Source organism: Pararge aegeria, chromosome 19, assembly GCF_905163445.1.
Source record: "Pararge aegeria chromosome 19, ilParAegt1.1, whole genome shotgun sequence".
Lineage (NCBI taxonomy): Eukaryota > Metazoa > Arthropoda > Insecta > Lepidoptera > Nymphalidae > Pararge > Pararge aegeria.
Genome location: NC_053198.1, coordinates 14,079,560 through 14,085,673, shown reverse-complemented (window position 1 = coordinate 14,085,673; position 6,114 = coordinate 14,079,560). Strand labels below are relative to the sequence as shown.

The window sequence follows — 6,114 nt, the reverse complement described above, 5'->3', positions numbered from 1 at the left end:
TACTTAAAGCTATAAATCTCTACGTGATCAAATCAGAAATGAGGATCACGTAGCTCGGAGAGCCGATGGACGTTGGGGTTCCAAGGTGTTGGAATGGCGACACCGCACAGGTAAACGCAACGTTGGTCGGCCCCCTACGAGGTGGACAGACGACATGAAACAAGTCGCTGGGAACAAGAGGCCCAGGACAGTGGATTTTGGAACTCTCTACAAAAGACCTATGTCCAGCCGTGGACTTCAATCAGTTTTTTTTTTTTTATTTTTTTTTTTATTTTTAAGTATATAGACAAGTGCTTGACTGATGGTAAATGATGATGCAGCCTAAGATGAAGCGCGCTTGCCTAGAAGATGCCTATTCACTCTTGATTTGAAGGTACCCAGATTATAGGTATCAGGGAAGACGGAAGATGGGAGGGCATTCCAGGCCTTTGCGGTGCGGATCAGAAAGGAAGAAGCAAAACGCTTCGTACGTGTTGATGGTATTTCAACCACGTAACGGTGCAGATTCTTTCGGTGCCTCGCAGTTCGATGGTAGAAAGGAGATGGTTTGACCAAATCGAATAGCTCCTGAGCACACTCTCCGAAATGTATCTTGTAGAAAACAGCCAGACAAGCAACCTTGCGCCGGTGTTCAAGGCTTTGAAGTCCACTGACTACAAGGTCGCTGCCAATGAGTCTCCTAGCACGACGATCCACCGAATCCAAAGCATCGAGCTGGTACTTGGCAGAGCCATCCCATAAATGGCTACAGTACTCCATGCACGACCGAACCTGAGCTTGGTACAGGGTTAGAAGCTGTTCTGGCGTGAAGTAGCGCTTAACTTTGTTGAGGATGCCAAGTTTTTTGCCAGCAGTTTTAGCTTTGGACTCGATGCATTGTCAAAAGCTTAGATTGGACGAAATGCTGATACCTAGGAGCTCAATACTATTCGTGATTGGCACAGATACATTTCGGAAAGTCGGAGTTAGGGGAAACGGACTCCGTTTGGCGGAAAACAAACACGCAAGCATTAAACTGTACCAGATTAGTGTCACCCGAATCGGACACCTCGCTTAAGGCCTTAAGTTGAAGTAATGATGATGATGATGATATTCAAAATACTGTTAGAGCTTCCGCGCATCCTGTTAATCATTGATGCAGACCTTTTTATCACGATATATAGGTACAACACTAACTAATTATCTGCCAGTGAAACTCCTGTCATAATCAGTCCAGCCGTATCCGATATTAACCGAAACGAACTCACAGACAGAGACAAGAGTTTAAAGTAGGTTTTTGTTTTTTAATACTCAATTCTTATGAAAGTAAATACAGTTTTTATTTTGTTTGAGCGTAAAATTATAGCGTCTGTTATTTCGACATGATTACGGCTAAGACACCGGGCAGTATATTTGCATCGTTCGAGTCCATACAGGACTGAAATATATTGCTGATGCACTGTATTTTTATCAAAATAACTACCATCTCAATGTCATGAACATTGGTTGTTAATCAAATATAATTTTAATAATATTTATTAGCGTATTTGTTTAATCAATACAATAAAAATAATTGTCCAATATGAATTTATAGTTATCAAAAGTTTAATAATTATTTACCCACTATAAAATTACTGTAACAGACACTATAAACTGACGCTATAATTTTAAGTATTCGTTTCAAAGTCATAGTCAAAAATTTCTTTATTCAATTGAATAGGCATATAGATGGCACTTATGATGCGTAGATTACATATAAAATGTGTATATAACAGTGAGTAGTGATGGCGATAACTACATTCGTAAACTTAAACCTAAAGCTACGAGGGTTTCAAATTTACCATGGTCGAAGAAGAAACCCACAACAAATTTAGCCTGGTGTTATTAACTTATGAATTATAAGTAATAATATGAGCCTGCCAGCCTTTCAAGCAGCGTCGTGAGTGCCAAGGCCTAGAGAGAAGTCCTGTAGGAAACTATTGTCGCAAGTAAATACGAATACTAAAATAAACACACACGATCACAGTTAGGAAATTAATTTCACCCTCGATATCAGCAATCGTCTAGACGGCGGTGACATCTGGTGGTAAAGTTTCCGCCATGTTTTCGAATGAAGGGGTCTTGAGATAGTAAAGTCAAGATTGAAATAAGACGAATTGTTTGTGAAAATAAGAATAGTCGCTGGTCCAAAAGGCAAGTTTCTCACCTTGATTAAAAAGATTTTATGTTTTTCATATTATTCTTTCTATTTTAATATACCTATTAAGCTTGAATAATATGAAGCGGTGATAGCGCAGTGTAGAACCTCGACTTCACTTTCGGGGGGCCGAGTTCAAATCCCAGCACCTCTAACTTTTCTAAGTTATGTGCGTTATAAGTAATTAAAAATATCACTTGCTTCAACTGTGAAGGAAAACATCGTGAGGAAACCTGCATGTCTGAGAGTTCTACATAATGTTCTCAAAGGTATGTGGAGTCCACCAATCCGCACTCAGCAAGAGTGGTGGACTACGGCCTTAACCCCTTCTCATTGTGGGAGGAGACCCGTGCCCTGTAGCGGGCCGGTAATGGGTCGATATACTTAGGTTTTGAAAGTCAAGATGAAATTTTTTATTGCAAATTTGGGTGGTTTGTATACGGATGATTAAAATGGAAACACTGATAACTACGGCCAAATTCCGCCTTAATGCATGGAACATTGTTAAAAATTATAACCTTTGCCTGTCTGTTGGCTAATTATCTGTGTTTGGCTTAATCTGTGCTCATCTTTTATCGAATTTTGTACAAGCATTCTAAGATACTTAGGCTTAGGACATGGAATACTTTGTATCCCAAAAATACACAGGGGTACAATTTCGGATGGTTAAAAAGTGTTATTTTTAAACGACTTACCTGCAAAAACGAGTTAGAAAGTTTTGTAAAGTCGCTGGTTCAAAGGGAAGGTTAATATTAATATTATTTGTTATTATATATTCGTCGCTTCATTCTTCAGATATATTTACAAAGTAGTCCCTTTAACCTACAGGCAACTTCGCACGAATTTAGAGGGTAGTTCAATACTCTTTTGGTATTTATTTTTTATTTTATTATTATTTTTCTTTCCACCCGCAATATAATCAGTACGTATTCGTATCTTGTGACATTGTTCATTCCTTTTTCGTGCGAGGCAACGAGCGCACGCGCATTAACACAAAAATGCCAAAACGTAGTGCACAAGAAAAGTTGGATAAATACAGATACAAGATCAGAAAATTGGAAGAAAAAGTAAAGGAGAAAATTGGAGTCGGATACGACCGTTGGAATCGTCTGAGGACGAAAACATTGCAGGTTAGTTGAACACTTTTATAAAAAGAATTTAGAATCGGGATTGACTGCGAGTCAATTGCGATCATAATTAGCTGCGAGCTAATTATGTGTCATGTTTTCATGACAACTAACGTAGCAAATATATTATGTAATATGCATATTAGCTACATATTATTGTCTGCGAGACAATATTAACTTTAAAAGGTCTATACGTTCTATATACCTATATCACTGTTCGTCCCCTTAAGTATCGTATTTTTACAGATACATGCGATGTCGACTCCTGCTTTGCAGGACGTACCGGACCTATTAAAAGAGGAGGTTGTTTTACCAGCGGAGGCAACCGCAGAAATAAGTTTGGACCCAGAGTTGCTGTCTGCTTTGGGGTCTTCTCTACATCTGGAACCCCAGACTTTGGAGAAGATGTCCATGAAAGTTTAGCCGGTTTATGGACTCCTCTACTTAAGAAAGGGTTAGTCAAAGACGATAAAGATAGGCTCATGAAAGAGCATCTTATACCAGCTAATTGCAAACTACTGCAGGCTCCGAAGTTAAACGCGGAAATCTCAGCCGCAGTATCGGATATAGTCAGAGGACGAGATAAGAATTTGGTTGGTTTCCAACAACAACTAGGAAACGGTACCACGGCAATCAACAAAGCTATGGATGTTTTGCTCAAGTCAGACAATAAAATACTTGTCTTAAAATATTTAAGTGACGGCTGTCGCTTGCTATCCGATTTGCACCACTGCCTTACCAAAGACAGAATTAAATTAATTACCCCGAGTCTGGAAAAGAATTTCCTTAACGTTATTCAAGACTCAGAACGCGATGAGCCCCTATACGGTAACTCATTATCGGAAAAAATAAAAGCCAGCAAGGCCATTGAGAAACGAGGATCTCAGATTAAAAAGACAAGCGTTAATCCAAAAGGGAGAACGCCTCAAACGTCGGTCACTCAGTTTTCCGCCCAGGGAAACTGGTCAAGACCTCCTCGTTACCCGTCGAACAGGGGGGGGCGGGGAGGTCAGAGGAGACCACCAGGAGCCCCGCGTCGGTCATACCAATCACTTCCACAAGTTCAAACGAGGACCTCTTACGCGAAAACCCGTGCATCACAACAGAAATAATTCAGGTACATGCTGGCAGAATTCGATTCTTTCTTAGCGAGTGGTATCACATAACCACCAACAAGGTTGTATTGTCATGGATAGAACATGGATTTACAATCCCATTGCGTACTCGAGTGCGTCAATCTATTGCACCTTTGTCTAACTTTTCTTACGAGGAGGCGCAAGACATACAGGTGGCAATTAGTAAATTATTAGAACTGGGGGCTATCTCGCTTTGTACTCCGTGTCACGACCAGTACATATCAAAAATCTTTTTAGCACCCAAAGTTAACGGAGGCAAGCGATTTATTTTAAATTTAAAATCTTTAAATAAATTTATTTCTAATACACATTTTAAAATGGAGGATCACAGGACGGCATTCAAGTTAATTCCCGAAGGCGGCTTTCTAGCAACAATTGACTTAAAGGAAGCATATTTATTAGTTCCTATATCTGAATCCGATCGAAAATACTTTCGATTTAATTTTTACGCCCCTAATTCGAAGAATCTATGTACATACCAGTTTACTGCCATGCCGTATGGCCTATCAGTGGCACCAAGAGTTTTTACAAAAATTATGAAGGAAGTTAGGTTCCTATCTTCGAAAACAAGGATTCACATCAGTCATTTATTTAGATGATATATTATGTATCGGTAACGATTACGATGACTGTTTTACTAACGAAACAGTAAAACTTTTAAAATCCTGAGGCTTCGTAATTAATTACGATAAAAGTTCTTTAAAACCATCTCAAAAGTGTAAATTTCTAGGATTCATATACAATACACATGAAATGTCAGTATCATTATCTATTGATAAACGTAACAAAATTAATCAGATCGTAAAGAGGTTTTCGAAGTTACCAAGATGTACAGTCCGAGAGTTTGCACAGCTAATAGGTGTACTGGTAGCGGTTTGTCCAGTAGTGAAATATGGGTTCCTCTATACAAAATTGTTGGAACGTTATAAATTCCTAGCGTTACAACATAATAATAATAATTACGAAAGTAAGATTCCCCTAATTTTTCAAGAAGACCTCAATTGGTGGCGCACTCATATTTTTACAGTAACGTGCCCTATAAGAAATCAAAGTTTTCAAAAAGAAATATATACAGATGCCTCTAGAACGGGTTGGGGTGCTGTTTGTAATGGGGCAAAGGTTCACGGCAGATGGAAAGACGCAGAAATGAAATACCATATAAACTATCTCGAACTTCTCGCCGTATTTATGGGATTGAAAAGTTTTTCCAGTCAAGACGATAACTGTGCAATATTGCTGAGGGTTGGCAACACTACAGCTATTAGCTACATAAACCGTCAGGGTGGTATTCAGTTCCCACATCTAAACGATTTGACAAGATGCATTTGGCAATGCTGCGAGAAACGTAACATTTGGATGTTCGCATCATACGTGAACACGAAAGATAATTATGCGGATGAAGAATCCAGAAAGATTAACCCCGATATAGAATTGGAGCTATCCGATAATGCCTATAAATTTATTTAAAACATTTTGGATGTCCTGATATTGACCTCTTTGCTTCTCGCGTCAATGCCAAATGTGACTTGTTTGTTTCTTGGAAGCAAGAACCAGACGCATATGCTGTTGATGCTTTTACCCTAAACTGGCAGTCAAAATACTTCTACGCGTTCCCTCCATTCTCTTTAATTTTGAAGTGCTTACGCAAGGTTATTGAAGATAGGGCGAGGGGAAT

At 39.1% G+C, this 6,114-nt stretch overlaps 1 pseudogene; it reads left to right on the top strand.

The window, feature by feature from the left end:
• Positions 1 to 3,174: 3,174 nt before the first annotated feature.
• LOC120632191 lies at positions 3,175 to 4,415 on the top strand (annotated as a pseudogene).
• The last annotated feature ends 1,699 nt before the right edge of the window (positions 4,416 to 6,114 follow it).